Below are 19,431 nucleotides of genomic sequence, written 5' to 3' on the forward strand. Positions count from 1 at the left end.
TATCGGATAACCATATGGCTAAAAGGGGTATCCAATGTATGACATGAATGACATAAAGTTTATGGTGTCTAGATATTTTATATTTGTGGAAAATGGGTTTTCCATTCAATGCATCAAACTCGCAGGAAGGACCTTCACAAACTTGTGATATTGAGTTTCTTTACAAGGTTGTGCTTGAATATGAAGAACCCATGCACAACGAAAATAATAATAAATAAGTTAAGCCACCGGTACTTGTTGATGTTCCTATTCAGACCATTGATAAGAAAACAAGTGAGAGTTTCTTAAATAAATACATAAGGTTCAAGAATGAGAAAACGATGGAAGGCTAGATATAACCTACTTCCGACAACATGCAACCAAATCAAAACCAAAGATAAAAAGGAATGAAATATGATGCACATATCTAAACAATTTTGAAGTGAAATTTCGGCTATCGGTAGACCATGCACCATCAACGTCTGATCAATGGGCCTTGACAGTACACACTCTTACTAATATTATTTTTTATGACAAGTTTAAAGATTCTCACTAAGCCTTCTTGGAAACTATTATCTCCCATTAGGAAACCAAACATTTTTAACAAGCCATGCAGGATACTAATGGAGGGAAGCCATGAAAAAAGAAATTGAAGCTCTTGAAGAAAATGAAACTTGGACTCTTGAAGAACCACCTTTCCGAAAATGTGTTATAGAATCAAAATAGGTTTATAAAGTAAAGTATAAGCCTACTAGACAGGTTGAAAGACACATGTCGAGACTGGTATCTAAAGGTTTTACATAACTGGAATGTGTAGATTTTCATGACTCTTTTGCTCTGGTAGAAAAAATTGTCATGATTCTCATATTACTTTTTGTCACAACAAAGCAAGATTGGTTCATTCATCCACTCAACATCAAAAATGATTTATTACATGGAGATTTAGATGAAGAAGAGTACATGAAGATCCCTCAAGGTTTGGAAAAAGATGGAGAACTAAAGTATGTAGACTTCGAAAATCTCTCTATGGGTTTCGATAGTTGAGAATGATACGAGAAACGTTCAGCAAACAAAGGATGATGTGGTGATAGTTGAGAATGATACGAGAAACGTTCAGCAAACAAAGGATTATATAAATGACAGCTTTAACATTAAGGATCTTGGTCCTTTAAAATACTTCTTGCGTATAAAAGCTGAAAAAACATCTGATGGCTTCATTTGAGCCAACATAAATATACATTTATTATTTAAGATTATGGTATGAGTGGATGTCGACCTGACATGTTTCCTATGGTACACAACATTAAGATAGATTAACACGTATATAATCTTCATTTTGATCCTAAGCAATATAGACGCTTGTGGGAAGGCTACTTTATATTCAAGCAACTCGACCTAACATATCTTATTTAGTGAGTATATTTAGTCAATTTGTATATGATCCATAACAAAAAAAAAATATGGAAGTGGCATTTCATGTTTTGCATTATTTAAAAACTACACCTAGACAAGGCAATTTTCTTTTCTAAAATAGATTGGATGAATCTTCTTGCCTATTGTGATGCAGGCTGGCTTGGTTGTTCGATTATAAGACTAGATTACCCCTGAGCCATCATCATAAGTCTTGATTTCCTTACAGGCCCAAAACTTATGTCTGGTTTACTCCCCAGCTTGGTCAGTCAACAAACTGAATACCGCTAAGCCCGCAGTACGAGCTGGCATGCCCGACCCGACCCTCAACTCATATCTGGAATGCTTATGGGTCCTCAGTATGAATCTGGCATGCCCTCCCTGGTCCTTAGCTCATAGCTGGCATACTCCAGGTATTGGGTCTAAAATAAGGTTTATACTTTGCTTTTCTATGCTTTTTTAGTTTTCGGTCCAGTACCGAAAACTATCTTGGGTTTACTTGTAGCTTCGACCGAAAATTCATGGGTTTTCGGTCTAGGTATTGTGTCTTCGATTTAGGCCTTGTTCTTTGGGTCCATATCTATATATATAGAAGTAAGGGTGAGGAGTGGGAGAGTTGGCCATATTCTATAAGGGAGAGTACCATTTGAGAGGAGCATGTTGTAGAGAGAGAGAGAGAGCCAAAGAGAACTAGTGTGTGTTTTGGATCTTGTGTATTGGAACATCATTCATATCATTAGTTCATTGAAGATTCATCAAGTTCTTCTTCTTCTTTTTCTTCTTCTTCTTCTCCATTTCATCTTGAATCATCCACTTGATTGAGATTCCACACCATCAAGTGGATCAGACCAATACATCAAGCGAATTTAGAGACTTATAGTTGGTATCAAAGCTTGGATTGTATCAATTAAATTGGCAAGATCTTGAGCGTTTTTGTATTTTTTTTTTCTTGAAGGATTTGGCATTTTTGGACAGTTTTGGACAAAATATTGGGGGTTTGTTCTTCATAAAAAGGACTTTTGATCGAGTTTTGGATCTAAAAAGGTGAAAAATCCTTTTTTTTTTACGAAAATAGCGAGGGCGAGGGCATCTTCTTCGGAGTTTTCGGTCCGGAGGTTCGTTCTCGGCCAAAAGCAAGGGTTCTCGGTGGCGCGTCTCGGTCTTCGGTCAGAAACGGTTTTCGGTGGAGCGGGCTCGTAAGTTTTCGGCCTCGGGGTTTTCGGTGAACGGGCCTCGCAAGTTTTCGGTTCGGCTAGGTTTTCGGTGTGGAACTATTTTCGGCCAGCAAACCTTTTGTGTGACGGCTCCCTCTAAAGACCAAGAGACTTCGCATTTTCGGCTAATTTTTCAGATTTTTGATATTTGTGGCCCAAAAATCAATTTTTCGAGTTTTGAAGTTTCGTCTTCGGCCCTAAGCTTTGAATTTTAATTTTTGACTATCAAATTTGACTTTTGACCTTAAAAATTGACTTTGACCTCCAAGATTGACCATTGAATTAAAATTTTGACTTTTTCGTTTAACTCTCAAGTTTTCACAATTGCCTTTTCAGTTCGACTTTTGACTTTGACTTTTCAAGTTTGAATTTTTAAATTTGATTTTTAAGGTTGACTTTTAAGGTTTCAAGTCAAAGGGAATTTTTTATAAATAACGAGTTCCTTAGACACCAAAGTCAATGAAGTTTCACGTTCTTAATATTGTGAAGCTACAATTATGTTTATCTGTGATCAAATTGATATTTAAAAAAAGAGAAAATGACGACCTTAAAGATGAGTGATATACTCTAAGGAAAGGTAAAAAAACCCTTAAAAGCACAACTAGAGGCGAAAACCAACGACTTGAGAAAACTTTAAGAGGAATATAGAAACAAAATGTGCGAATTGTACCTATGTTAAGGAACAGCTTGCTAACTTGACTGCTGAACTTGATGCATTAAAAGCTAAATATAAAGATGTTGAATTCAACTTTAAGAAATTTGATGTGTCAAGTGAGGTAGTTGCATCCATGATAGAAAAACAATTAACTGTCACATCCAAAAATTTTACACAAAATTTCAACTTTTTCAATCATAGAAAAAATGAAATAGTATTTGTTTACAAAATGTTTTCAAATCATTATTCATCAGAGTGTGCCAATAACTAGATCAAAAGGATGAGGAGTGGTACGGTCACGCCTTCGCCTTGCCATGATCTCCTGAAGTACCTGAAATAATAAACTGAAAACTGTAAGCCCGGGGGCTTAGTGAGCTACCCCCAAAATACCAATACTACCCTGATAACACCATATCAGTAACAGATAATCAATAACATGCATACTGGGCCATTGGCCTGACTGGACCGCCATGTAGGGCCTACAGTCTATCTGATCCTATCCCGAGCCTTCGACATGACTGGACCGCCACGTGGGCCTACAGTTTCCCCGGACTGCTCATAGGGTATGTTGGCCTTAAGCACAAAGCAAGACCGCCTCAACCCAACCAACAAGCAAATAACTAAGTGCACATAACTATCATATACTGACATATACAAACATCAAACATATATATCTTACTGATTATCAATGATTGAAATCTCTCGTAACTAGAGCACCGACCTAGCAGGTCACTAACATACCAATCCCTACGGAACATAAGAGCATAATATATTGTGTATCCTGATTTCGATCTAACAGATCATAACCACATATAGCACACCATAGCAATAACAACTTAAGGTCCGACCTTGGTGCCGTAGACCCTATTGATATAATGAGGATAACTCACCTTGCAGATGTCAACTCGGTAGATGAACTCCAACTCTCAGATCACTGTCAAAAACTCCACCACCTATTACCATAATATAATTATACCCATAAATTCCCAACCTTTCAAGGTACCCCAAAAGCCAACTGATCAAACCCTGGTCAAAATCAAAGTCATCAGCCATGGTCAACAGTCCATGTTGACCTTAACTCGCCGAGTACCCTAAGCTACTCGCTGAGTTCCTTCAAAGTACTAACCCATTCACCGAGTCACAGGGTGACTCATCGAGTTCCTTTGTTTTACGATTGAACTATAAGGCCACTCGTCGAGTTTCCTTCTTGCAACTTGACGGTTACACATGCATACATAAATTGGGGAAACTTCAACCGACTCGCCGAGTTGTTCATACAACTCGTCGAGTTCTATGGCAATCTTCATTGGACTTGCCGAGTTTTTCATCCAACTCGTCGGGTCTATGCCTATCTTCATATGACTTGCTGAGTCGACCTTTCTACTCGCCGAGTTCCATCAGTCCTTAAGCCATACAGACTCTTTTAAGCCATGTAGTGGCTCCAATTTACAGATCTAAGCTTCTAAGGCGTGCATTTCACGTAAAGTTGCAAACTTTACGTGCATGCATGGCTAAAAAGGCTCTTAATGTCAAATCCAAGCTGAGAATGAGGGGCGGGGTGGGGTGGGGGGGGGGTTCATACTCAAGGATACTTCATACATGACCAAGCTCGGAGCTTTATGACTCTAGAACCCAAGGAGGGTCAAGATCTGAAGTTACAACTTCAGATCTAGCTTATATCCCACACTATCATCTCAATCAAACCAAAGAAACCCTAAATCTTAACCAAATGAGGCCTAGGAAGAAAATGAAGTAAATGTGAAGACTTGATACCTCCAAATGATGCTAATTGAGGTAGATTTCTGATTCCCATGCCTTCCTTGCTCCTAGTCTCTTGCCCTCCAAGTTCTTCCTTTCCAAAAACCTCTTTTCTAAAGCTCAAGACACACAAGGATGAGGCACCACATGAATTAGGGTTTTCTGAGCTCTCAAAGGACTATAAAGAGGCCAAAGGAGGCTTATGCCTCCTTAAATAGGGTGCAAAACCCTGGGATTTAGGGTTCCTTCTGCCAGCTCCTACTCGTCGAGTTCTTCATGGACTCGGCGAGTAGGCCACTAAATACGCGATCGCACCCCACTGCTACTCGACGAGTAGGGCAACCAACTCGTCGAGTAGATCTTAAAACCAAATAAACTTTCATTTAAATCAATACCTAAGAATTGGGGCGTTACAATTCTCCCTCACTTCAACTAGACTTCTCTCTCGAAGTCTGCTGGAGTAAACAATGCCGAGTAATGCTCGCACATCTCCGCCTCCGGCCCCCATGTCCACTCGGATCCCCTCCGATGTTCCCACCACAACTTCACCAAAGGTATTTCTTTGTTCTGTAAAATTTCATCTTTTTCTCCAAGATGGCCACAGGCCTCTCCACGTAGTTCAGGTGCTCATTGACCTAAATATCATCCAACGATACTACCGCCTCCTGTTCCATAATGCACTTTTGCAATTGCGAAACATGGAACGTGCTATGAATTCGGTTGAGCTCCTCTGGTAGCTGTAGTCTATAAGCCAATTTGCCAACCTTGGAAATGATCCTGAATGGACCGATATAACGGGGACCCAATTTTCCCCTCTTCCTGAAGCAGATCACACCCTTCCAGGGCGAGACCTTCATAAGTACTATGTCACTAACCTGAAACTCCAAATCCGATCGACGTCTATCAGCGTAACTCTTTTGTCGACTCTAAGTGGTCTGCAGCCGCTACCTGATCTATTGGATCTTTTCGGTAGTTTGCAAGACTACCTCCGTCCGCCCCATCACTTTGTGTCGAACCTCACCCCGATAAACTGGGGTTCTACATCTCCGACCATACAACAGCTGAAAAGGCAGGGCACCAATACTGGAATGATAGCTATTATTATTGGCGAACTCTGCAAGCAGTAGGTGGGAATCCTAACTCCCACCAAAGTCAATGACGCACGCCCTCAACATATCTTCGAGGGTTTGAATGGTTTGCTTACTCTGGCCATCTATCTACAGATGGAGCAATGTACTAAAGTGCAGCCGCGTACCCAGTTCCTTATGGAACTTTTGCCAAAAGCGGGATGTAAACTTGATATCCCGATAGGAAACGATGAAGACCGGAACTCCATGGAGAGAGACAATCTCGCTGACATACATCTTGGCCAATTTCTCAGCCGACAAACCCTCCCGTATGGCGAAGAAATGGGCACTCTTGGTCAACCGATCCACGATGACCTATATAGCATCGAACCTCTTCTCCGTCCTCGGCAACTTCGTAATTAAGTCCATCGTGATCTGCTCCCATTTCCACATGGGAATCTCCCGAGGCTGCAACTTACCATGTGGCCTTGACCATCCTACAGGTCAGGCACCTCTCAACAAACCAAGCGATTTCTCGCTTCATACTGGGCCACCAGTAACTCAAACTCAGATCGTGGTACATCTTGGTGGTCCCCGGGTGTATAGATAAGTGAGACTTATGAGCCTCCTCCAACACTGTTTGTCGGACCCCTTCGGTCATTGGAACCCAAAACCGAATGTGTCGGGTTAATAATCCGCGGCTATCCTGAACAAACCGGACGCTCTCGCCCTTAATCCTCTCCAACTTCTAACTCTCTGGTCTCATACCCTCCACTTGAGCATCCCTAATCAAGCTCACAAGCTGGGAATCCACCGCTATCCTCATACACCTTTCCGGTATAGAAGTCCCAGATGACTTACGGCTCAATGCGTCTGCAACCACATTCGCTTTACCAGGATGGTAAAGGATCTCACAATCATAGTCCTTGACGACATCCAGCCACCTGTGTTGTCTGATGTTCAGGTTCGGCTGATCCATGATGTGTCTCAAACTCTTGTGATCCGTGTATATAGTGCAACGGACCCCGTACAGATAATGCCTCCAAAGCTTGAGAGCGAATACCACCATTCCCAACTCGAGATCATGCGTAGGATATCTCGTCTCATGCAGATTCAACTGCCGTGATGCATAGGCTATCACTCACCCCCTCTGCATGAGAACTGCCCCCAAGCCTGTGATGGATGCATCACAAAATTCTACAAAATCCTTAACTCCCTCGGGGAGCGTCAACACTGGCGCCTCACATAAACACCGCCGGAGGGTCTCAAATGCCCTCTGCTGCTCAGGGCCCCTCCGGAAACCCACCCCCTTCCTCATTTGACGAGTGAGGGGTAGCGCAATCTTGGAGAAATCTTGAATGAATCTTCGGTAGTACCCTGCTAGTCCCAAGAAACTCCTGATGTATGAGGGAGATTTCGGAATCTCCCACTGTAGAACCACCTCGAATTTGGCTAGGTCGACCAAAATCCCCTCCTGGTTAACGAGATGTTCGAGGAACTGGACTTCTCGTAACCAAAACTCACACTTCGAGAATTTAGTATACAACCGTTCTCGCCGCAGAACCTTCAACAGCTCCCTGAGGTGTTCCTCGTGTTGCTCTCAGGTCTTGGAATACACCAAGATATTATCTATGAACACAATGACCAAGAGATTGAGCATCAGTTTACAGACTCAGTTCATCAAATCCATGAACACTGCTGGTATGTTGGTGAGCCCAAACGGCATCACCACGAACTCGTATTGACCATAACGAGTCCGAAACATGGTCTTCTCCACGTCTTCCTCCGTCACTCTGACCTGGTGATATCCTGATCTCAAATCGATCTTGGAAAACCAAGATGCACTCTCCAGCTGATCGAAAAGATCATCTATCCTTGGGAGAGGATAACGGTTCTTCACCGTTAACTTGTTCAACTCCCGATAGTCAATGCACATCCTGTGCGAACCATCCTTCTTACTGACGAAGAAGATCGGTGCTCCCCACGGAGAACTACTCGGGATAATAAATTGCTTTCCCAGCAGCTCCTACAACTGAGATGCCAACTCATGCATCTCTGGCGGTTCCAAACGATATGGCGCCTTAGTGATAGGGGCTGCACCCTGCACTAGATCAATCCTGAACTCTACCTTCCTCTCTGGAGGCACTCCGGGTAACTAATCTGGAAACACATCAGCAAATTCTCTAACCACTGGAACCTCTGAAACTGAAGCATGATCCCCAATCCGTGTATCCATGACATACGCTAGATAACCGACACACCCGTGCTGAATGAAATTCCGAGCTCTGGCGGCTGAACAAAACCCAGCTCCCACTCTGGTGCCCTCACGATACACCACCAGTTCTACCCCACTTGGGGTTCGAATTACCACTCGTTTTCCCTTACAGTCGATCATGGCGCCAAACCGACTGAGCCAATCCATCCCTACGATCACACATACATCCTCCATGGGCATAGGAATCAAATCTACCGAGAAGGATACCCCAAAAATCTCCAACTCGCATCCCCGGTAGACCGAAGAAGCAGAAACCCCGTGCTCGTTGGCGATCAAAACTCGCAACAGACACTCAAGCTCATCTACCAACACACTGAATTCTTTACTGAAGTATGAGATACAAACAACCGACTCGCCCCTGAGCTGAATAAAACCAAAGCAGGCAAAGAGTTTACTAAAAATGTACCAAATCATAGGTACAAATGATAAGCATACCACATATATAATAACTGAAAGAGAAAATAGAAACATACCAACAACCACATCCGGTGCTGCCTTGGCCTCCTCGGCTGTGAGCTGGAAGGCGCGCCCCTGAGCCTTCAAAGGCTCCACCTTGACTGGCCTCCCATCCCCAATCCTCAAAGTAGCCATTTCGGATCCATGTGTCGGCTTGGTGGCGAGCTGCGAACAGTTGGTCTTCACGTGACCAACCTGATGAATGGCAACAAATCCTCATATATGCTGGAGGGGCGGACTAGCGACAGTCCCTAGCATAGTGCCCCTCCTTGCCACTTTTGTCGCAACCAACTCCTACTCGAGAAACCCCAGAATGACCCCTGCCACACTTTCCACAAGTGTGGCTTTGCTGACCATCGGTCCGAGTATCAGCGGTCTTGGACCACTTAGGTGCCGACTGAGACTGTGCTGGAACCTGACGATGCACCTTCAACTACAGCTCTATCTCCAACTCACGCTGCTTCGTGGCTTCCTGAAGATCCAAAAGAGTCTCACAGTGTTGCGTAGCAACAAACTGTCGAATATTAGTCTTGACCATACTCAGATAACGAGTCATCTAAGAGTGCTCTGAAGCAAACTCCAGGAAAAAACTAGTCCTCTCCGTGAACATACGGTTGAACTCCATTACTTACTCCCCATCCTGCCTTAATGTCAAAAACTCCTGAGCAAGCCGCTCCCGCTTAATGCGTGGAACGTAGCGGGTGCGTAACATATCCCAGAACTGCTCCCAAGTAACAGCAGCCCGCTGATCATCAGTGTACGACCCTGTCTTCAATCTCCACCAGTCCTTTGCCCCAACCCTCAGCAAGTTCACGGCACACCTGACCTTCTGGTCAGCAGGACATGAACATGTAAAGAAACAACCCTCCACATCAGATAAGCACCTTATAGCCCTGATCGCATCCTACGTACCATCAAACATCGGGGGCTTCGTGTTTTAGAAGTCCCGATAATGGAAATCCCTTCCGGCTCCTCCTCCAACCCCTGTAGCAGTTACAGCCGATGTGGCTGCAATGGCAGCTGTCTTTGCTAGAGCTGCATACCGCTCATCAAATTACTCAACCATCACGGTCTTAATCGACCCAGACATCTCTGGAAGCTGCGCTCGGAACACCGCAACAATCTTGTTGTGCAGAATCTCCCGGATCTTGGGATCCAACTCCTCCGTCCCTATCTATACCATGAGATCAGGTGCTACCGGCACCTTCGACCCTCCATCCCCCGATCTTGATCCGGATCCAATAGTAAAATGTCTCGTCACCACCATACTGAAAAATATAACCAAGACGTTAGATAAACGACATGATATTGGGAGAGCAATTCCTACAACCCTAGGGGTTGTGACTTCCTTGCTATGCATATGGGTCATGTGCTTTCAATAGTACATGCCTATACTACCTTCCATACCTACCCATATTTGTCTCAAGTATCATCACAACGCCCTAACACTATCATCAACATAATAAGCGCTCAACCATCACTCCTAGGGGAATATCGACTATCGCACAACTGGTCTCACAGCTTCTCGCAGCTCACACATCCATGAAACTTTCTTCAACCCTACATCACTAGTGTATGCTAGCCACAAATAACACTGGACCCGATAGACTTTCGAATATCCAATCCTACACTAAGGTCGAATAAAACATTCTCAGGATATAAGGTCTTGATTATACATAACCGTGATGCATACACTAATCATCTACAGTGGACTGCCACAGTTTGCTATTTCTTGGAGGGATCCTGCGAAGACTGGCCCTTTTGCTGCTTCCAAAACTTTCTTTTCTCGCCACTTCCTTTCGCTGGTTCAGGAGCGGCTGTTACTTTATCCAGATCAACCCTGTGATCTATGAGAGTCTGCGCCAGACACTTGGCGTTGTCAAAAGTGATTGTCCTGGCAGCCAAGACATTTCCTTGAGTTCGGGGTGTCAATACCCAAATGTATCTCTCTATCTTCTTGCTTTTCGGGGTGACCATTCCCGGGAAAAGAAGTGCTAGGTCTTAAAACCTAGAAGTGTAGGCAGTAATGTCGGAACCCTTTATTTTTAGGTTCCATAGGTTGTGTTCCAGTTTCTGCATTTCACCCCTTGGGCAGTACTCAGTAAGCATGAGCTCTTTCAAGCTCTCCCAAACCATAGCATTTGCGACTGGCAGGGTTAGGGATTTGACGCGGCTATTCCACAAGGTCAATGCTCTATTGGTGAAAGTGCAGGCGGAGAATTTCACCTTGTTGGCTTCCGAACAGGAACAAATTTTGAAGATATACTCGATCTTCTCGAACCATCGAGTCAAGGCAATAACACCTCCAGTTCCGTCGAAAGATGTGGGTTTTGCATTCGTGAAGTCCTTATAGGAGCACTCCTTCTAATTCCCTTGACTTCCTTCATGACTTTGGTAATGATTACCACTCCTAAAACTACCAGAATGATTATGTGACAGAGCAGCAGTCACAACAGTAGTAACGGCTGCCTGGAACATTGCAGGGTCGAATTGAGGAGGTGGTGGTGGCATTAGATCCATCGAGGAATTGTTGTTCTTTTTGTTGGGTATTTTCTTTGAGCCATCGTGTTCTATATCAGGAAGAAGAAGATTATAAGTCCCTTTTTACTTTAGAATCAAGAGATATGAAACAAGATATATCTCTATGTGATAGATAAAGTGTTCTACTAAGCGATAACAGGAAAGAGTTACTAAAGCAAGTAAGCTATCACTAAGGAAGAATGAGTAGCAACACTTGGAATGAATTTCTACAATGTATTCGACTTTGACTAAAATACTCCTGTAGTATTTTATGATGTATGTTTTGTTCTATCAATTTCTTGTGGTAGGAATACTTGGTAAGTTTTAGGCCTATTGCAAAACCATAATCACTCCCAAGCACACGTTGATCATGTCTCGAATGAATATAGTTGATCATGCTATATTGACCCTAGACATGATTACATAACTACCCAGGTTTAACCGCAGTGTCCAACATCCAAATAATTTTGTTTTGTTCTACTTATGATACTGTTTCTGGTATATAGGTATACTGGTATACTTTTAGTAAAAATACTTATATTTTTAAAGTATACTTTTAGTTCAGAGCGCTTCGGCCCATTAGTGTTTATAGTTGTATAACATGTAAGGTTCGGTATACTAAGTTTACTATAAACAATAGCTCTGATACCAATCTGTCACACCCCCGAACCGTCTGAAAGACAACGGCGGAAACGTTCGGGGGCGGGTGACGTCATTCGTAGTATCACAACAATCGTATCATAGCAATTAAAGTAAATACAACCATCTCATTACAATATAAATATTTACATCTGTTTGGGTACATAATTTATATACAATAGTTTATACAAAAGATAAAGATGAGACTACAAAAATGCTCCTTCTTCTCCAAAAGCTGGCAAGGTACCTGTTTATCGTTGCCCTGAGAATACAAGCGGTTTTCAAAAACGTATCAGCATAAAGCTGGTGAGTTCATAAGCATGTTTTTGTGTATTGAAAGCTAGTCACTGAATTTGTATAAATGGTTTCTTTCCATTATGAGTGAAATGTCGTTTGTATCGAAAACCATTGTTACCAAGTTCTGAAATATGTATGCATATTTTCCAAGAAAATCCAATATTTTCTAACATGTTTGTTGATTTCTGTATGAAAAGTATCGTTTCTTTTGAAAACCCTGGTTACCACCAGTATGTGCTATCACTAGTACGTATAATAGTTTTATTACTTAAAATAAAACCAAAGGTTGTGTCCCTGGAATACCCTCCAGTAAGTAGATAGGTAGTTTTATAAATTGAAATATAACTATAGAAGAAAGAAATCCCATAAACAAAAGTTAATTTATACATATTGTGAGTCATATAACCATACTAATGTGACTGGTGACCTCCTTGACGTTTCTTCAGGCGTGAACGATTACAAAATTTGTCACCCCAGGTGTGCCCGCCTAACTGTAGCTAACAATTTAGGTGTGGGATTGTCGGTCCCGAATAGATCTATTCACAAATTTCATGCTCTCCCTCCAGGAAACTTAGGCTATGTTGGGCCGAAGATTATTTTGAAGATTGCGTCTTTTGGGCTCGATAGTGTTAGTCACTTTGTATTCCGGTTTGGGCCTGTCCAACCGAGAACCTTTTATGTTTTGTATATAAGTTTACGCTTGCATGAATATTAGGTTAACGATTTGAGAGATTAAGAAATTAGCGATTCATCTAGAGCATAAAAGGTTTCTTTAATCGTTCTTGTAACCTACCAATCCTCTACAGTTGATGTTCTTAATCGAGCTCTTCTGAGGATTTTGTTTAATCATTCGACACGTTTGATTCCATCTTAACTTGTTCTTATTATTGCGTTCATACAGTTTTATATTTACATACTTGTTCAAGATCTAATTGATCTTTGTAGATTAAAGGTTGGTTTAATCGCATCAATTGGTATCAGAGCAGGAGGCTGTGTAATCAATACACATCTTTTCTATGAAAAAGATTTCCATTAGGGTTTTTCCGCAATTATCAATATTTATTGAGCCGTCATCTCTTTATTGACGTATCTTGATATTTATTGTTTTGCCCTAATCTGCTTTATTACAAGTCTGATCTTTGAACAGGTTTTTACGATCATAATGGACGCAACGCAATCAAACCCTATTAATATTTCCAACATCATCGGTTCGACGACAAAGATTCCAATCTTATACACCCATGACTATGAAGTATGGGCGCATCACTTTGAAGACTACGTGATTGGATCGGAGGATAATGGGTATCTCATATGGGAAGCCATCATCAATGGACCGTTTTCTCATTCTGCAACATCCATAATCATTAAGACACAAAAGGAGTATAATGATCTGCTAAAGGACGTGAAGGATATTGCATAAGATGAAAAGGACAAATTCCAGTGCAATATTAAGGCGTTAAGGTTGATCAGATTCGCCCTTCAGTCCGACACATTCAGGTTGGTCAACTCCTGCACGACGGCAAAGGAAGTTTGGGATAGACTTCATGAACTGTATTCCACAGACGAGGATCTTGAACATTCTATTCAAACTTTGATTTTATCTGAGTTTGGAGAATTCAGGCAAGGGGCCGAAGAAACCGTGACCCAGACGTTTGATCGCTTCAATCATCTTCTCAGCAAGATGATCAAACAGGATATTGAAAGGAAGCTTATCGAACAGAAGGTTACTTTCTTGAATGGTCTGAGGTATGAATGGAGAGCAGTGGTTTCTACAGTCAAAGCCCATGAGCAGTTTAAATCATATTCTTTGGCGAAACTGGTGGGTATTCTCAAGTCCCAAGAGAAGATTGTGCTGCAAGAAAAGAACGTCGTTTCTAGTCTCGGTTCGTTGGCCCTCCTATCTAAAAGTAAAGCTGCGATGGAGGATGAAGACCTTAACTTGGAGGAATATGACCTCACGTCTGAGGATTATGCCATGATGGTGTCCAATCCCAAGAAGTTCATAAAGAAGAGATTCCCCAACAACAAAAACCGAAACTAGCAGGGGAGTTACAGCTCTGAAAAAGTGAACAATGAACCGAAGGCTGAGGAGCCCAAGAAGGAACCGAAGGTGGATGGCGATTCCGGAGTAAGCTGCTTCTACTGTGGTGGGAAAAACCACTATGCTAAGGACTGTGTCCTTAAGAAGATGGCTGAAAAGGATGATGGAAATGAAGAGGAAGCCATGTTGCAGAAAAGACTGGACGAGTTGAGAAAGAAGAATTCTACCGCTAACCCTTCTATTAGTGTTGTCATTGTGCAGGGTTCGGTTAATGATGAAGAGTTCGGTAGCACGGAAGTTTGGTCTACCGACTCAGAAGACGATGAAGTGAGGAAGCCTACCCATGGAAAGGCTTATGTGGCTAAAGAGGAAAGCAGTGGAGGAAGATGCTTCATGGTGACTGACATATCCCAAATAAGGGGATACAACACCGATGGAGGAAGCAATGGACCGAAGGTACAGGAGGACATGTGCTTTACGGCCAAACCACTCAGCCAGCAGTTCAATGAGCTCGATGAACTGATAAAGAAGGTACAATCTGTTTTTATTTCATCCAAAGTACCACCATCCTCATATGAGAAAGAACTAAAAATGTTAATTCAAGAATTTCTCATCTAGATAGTAGCTTAACTCAAACTCGTGTCACCAATTCTAACCTAACTGATCAATTAAGCAGGGTGGCGTCGAAGAGTGAGGAGCGGAGAATGTGGATCGAGTTAAAGGAGTTGGAATTAGTTAAAGTTAAAGATGAAAACATTTATTTGCAAAGAGACAATTTAAAATTGTTAAAACAGAGGAATGTTTTTTGTTTAATTGCTAAACGTTTGTATTCTAATATTACTTAGCTTCACTTGGATTGTGAAATAGGCCATAAGATCCATCGCATGATTTTGCCCTTCCTAGAGTTTAAGGAGGATGAAATCGATACCGAAGCCTACAATTGTGAGAGTGTGACATCGTCTGATGATGTCAATCCGACCTACATGTATGGACTAGACAAAATTGAGTCCTTCATTAAATCCAAGGACCACAAGGACATGCTTAAAAACCTTTTGGATGAAAATGACAGACTTAAACTGAGAACCGAAACCATGCAAAAATTTAACTCTTTAAACGCCAACGTAAGCTCAGAAAACAAAATTGATGTTCAAAATGCATCTGAGCTTAACGAGGACGAAAACATGAGTGAAATTTCTGTAGAGGACACGATTGACTGCTCAGAATTTATTAAAAACGAACCTGAAAACCACAAGAATCTTATTTCTGAAAATTCAGTGGAGTTCGCTCGATTGTCCCATCAAAAGTCCCCAATATTAGTTGAGAAAGCAGTTGTGTATCAAAAGGTCAGGACCACTCCGAATCAAGTATACAAGGTGACAGGAGTAACCGAACATCAAACAGCTGAACTCACAGCTATTGTTAACGAAGACAATGCTGATGGCTGCGATGAGTACTTCTGGGAAGCTCCAATAGATAATGCAAACGAAACCATTGGTTTATCTGAAAGAACCTCCTGGAAGAGCAAAGGAAGATACATACCTGAACCCTTGAATAAGCCGGACAATTTCGATGAGCCAAGCACCAGTGGTACAAAAGATATTCCTCAGGAGGATGATCGTTCGGCAAAAGAAGACGCTACCTCTGCTCTCTCGGCTCAAAGTAAAACTCCTGCAGTTCAAAAGGAACCAGCCAAGGAGACACCGAAAACGAAAGCGAATGTTCATCATCAACCTAAACAGATGAGGAATAGGAAGAGAGAAAGGAACCATAGATACAGGAAGAACCTTTCAGAAAGGAAACAATTCTGGCATTCCCAGAATGCATACTTCTCACACCAAGACAAGAATCTGAAGTATGAAAACAATCCTGTAGGAAAGCCTGAAAGTCACAACAACCGAAAGCCAAGGTTCGGTTTACAAGAAAATATCAACCGAAGGCAAAGGTTCGCTTCTGAAAAAGACTCCAACCGAAACCAAATGTTCGGTTCCAAGGACAGCTCAAACCGAATGCAAAGGTTCGGTTCTGAAGTCAAAAGAAAACAAGACTCTAAGATCGGTCCCCACAAAGATCAAAAGCAAAAGGGTCGTCTAGAGTCTCCAGCTAGGAAGTCCTCTCAATACAAACTCTCTGATTCTAATTCTTCTCGTTCTTCTAACTCTTCTACTTCTGCCGATTCATCTCCATCTTGCTCTAAAGCCAATTCCCCTTTTTCTCAAAAATCTCATTCGTCAGCTGAACAAAAGGGAAAGCAGAAGGTCAATGAATCCAAACCAGTGTCCAAACCGAGCACACCCAATCCTAACAAAATAAAAGTTTTTACCATTAAAAGGAAAGATGAAACAACTCTTATAAAAAGAACATATCTAGTTGACATCTCTCTTACTGTTCCCGTTCCCATGAAAAGCTCACGTGGACCCAAGAAACTTTGGGTTCCTAAATCTGCCTAATTTTTGCAGGTTATAAGTGACGAGCAGTTCGACGAAGAATGGTACATCGATAGTGGCTGCTCACGTCACATGACAGGGAGGAAAGAGGAGCTTAGGGAATACAGATCTCTTGCAAATGGTGGCAACGTCAAGTTTGGAAATAATTCTTTCGGCACCATAAAGGGATACAGGATGATAACAAATGGGGACTTTACTATAAGGAAGGTGGCTTATGTGGAAGGACTCCAACACAACCTCATTAGTGTATCTCAGCTTGTTGAAGGTACAGGTCTCAAAGTCTCATTCGATGATGAAGGTTCTGAAATCATAGAGAAAAAGACAAAGAAAGTGATTCTCAAGTCAGAGCGAAAGGGTGAAATGTTTCCCTTAAACCTTAAACCCATCAAAGGAAACCCAGCCATATGCTTGTTATCAAAAGCTCAATCCGACGAAAGCTGGTTGTGGCACCGAAGATTCTCTCATCTCAATTTTAAAGATATCAACGGACTTGTCACTGGAGGTCATGTTAGGGGTCTTCCATTGCTCAAGTTCGACAGAGATCATTTATGTGTTGCATGCGAAATGGGGAAGCAGAGTCGTCAAAGTCACCCATCTATAATCAACACAAAAGTTGTTGAACCACTTGAATTACTTCATATCGATTTATGTGGTCCTTCATCTATCGAAAGCATCGGTGGTAGCAAGTATATTCTTGTTATTATTGATGACTTTTCACGATTTACATGGGTATTCTTTCTAAAGCTTAAATCTGAAGCAACTCAAAAGCTGAAAGTGTTTATCAAGCAAATTGAAGTACAGCTCAAGAAGGTTGTTCGCAACATCAGGAGCGACAATGGTCTTGAATTCAAGAACAGGGAGTTTGAAGAGTTTCTTGTAGAAAAGGGAATTAGTCACAATTTCTCAGCTCCCTACACACCACAACAGAACGGAATAGTCGAAAGACGAAACCGATCTTTGTGTGAAGCTGCCCGAACTATACTAAGTTTCGCTTCCTTACCTCTTTATTTTTGGGCTGATGCTATTTCGGCTGCTTGTTTTACACAGAACAGGTCCTATCTCAACAAGCGATTCACGCTCACTCCATATGAGATACTAAACAACAGAAAACCTAATGTGAAAATTTTCCATGTGTTCGGCTCAAGGTGTTTCATCTTTAACTCTAAAGAACACCGCAACAAGTTTGATGTCAAAGCCGACGAGGGAATTTTTCTGGGTTACTCGCTCACATCCAAGGCGTACAGGGTCCTCAACAAGCGTTCGAGAAGGATTGAAGAGACATACTATGTGACCTTTGATGATAGCTATGTCAAGAAGCTACTGGCCAAAGAAGACACCGCTGGAGAAATCTTTCCTCTAACTGGCCAGGTCACAGTCTCGATCGCCAATTTATACGACAAATTTCTGGAGCTCTTTGATGAACCGGAGAAAGCTTCACTCTCCGAAGCAGGTGCAGCAGACAACAAAGTTGATAATATGAAGCAGATTGTCGAAGATGCTGCAAGAAAAATGCAGGAAGGAGAATCGACCACTAATGACTCTCCATCCAACAACGCTTCAGTCGAGGGGGAGCCAAGCTCTCATGTCGAGGGGGAGCCAAATTCTTATGTCGAGGGGGAGCCAAGCTCACAAGTCCAGGGGGAGCCAAATTCTACAACATCAACCGAAGGTGCTTCTCCAACCGAAGATACCTCTCCAACCGAAGGTGCTTCAACGCCTGGAAGCTCAGCACCACAAGAAACACCTGAACCTCATGTTTCTCAAAGCTCATTAATTGAGGGGGAACATAATGATATGACGCTCGATTACGATAGCCAATCTGAGCCAGAAGAAATGATTAATGCTGAACTAGACCCAACCTTTGATCCGAATTACCCTCCTCTTGTCAAATGGATCAGAGATCATCCAATCTCTCAAGTAGTTGGTGATGTATCTGAAAAGGTTCTGACCCGATCACAACTGAAGGCTAAATAGACATCCTTATTTTCAAAGGTTGAGTTTTGTATGTTTAACTCATTCGTATCAAAAGTTGAACCGAAGACAGTTAACACTGCCCTAGATCACTCTGATTGGGTTCAAGCAATGCAAGACGAACTGAACGAATTTGAAAGGAACAAAGTCTGGCGCCTCATTCCAACTCCTCCAGATGCTTCGGTTGTTGGTCTCAAATGGGTTTTTAGGAACAAAATGGACATGGATGTCACAACTAGAAATTCTATGTCTTGTAATCACTATACTCAAGTAAATGTTGAAATCAAAAACTCAAAAACAAGTATGATGCTTACTCAATGGTAAACTAAACCCCAATTCACTACATCAAACAATTGGAAAACCCTAGAAGTTCTTGTTAAGTCCATTTTGGACCAGAACTTCCTTATTGGATCCAAATGGACCAATAAGCTTCCAATTGGACTATCATGGGCTTAGAACCCTAATTGGGCTCTAATTGGACCCACATCTATTTATTTCAACATTTTGGGCCATGTTGGACCTAGAATGAAATAAATACAAAATTTTGAACCATGATTAACCTAAACTAGCCCAACAAAGTGTAAAAATCAAATTATATTTCTTTTGGGACTAAAAACCATCCAACTTAACATCTACATGGGTTAGGACATTAAAGCCCAATTTTTTTTTCCTTTCCATTTCAAATTCTCGGCCCAAAAGCCCAAA

This window comes from Lactuca saligna, chromosome 8 (assembly GCF_052625555.1).
Source record: "Lactuca saligna cultivar CGN05327 chromosome 8, ASM5262555v1, whole genome shotgun sequence".
NCBI lineage: Eukaryota > Viridiplantae > Streptophyta > Magnoliopsida > Asterales > Asteraceae > Lactuca > Lactuca saligna.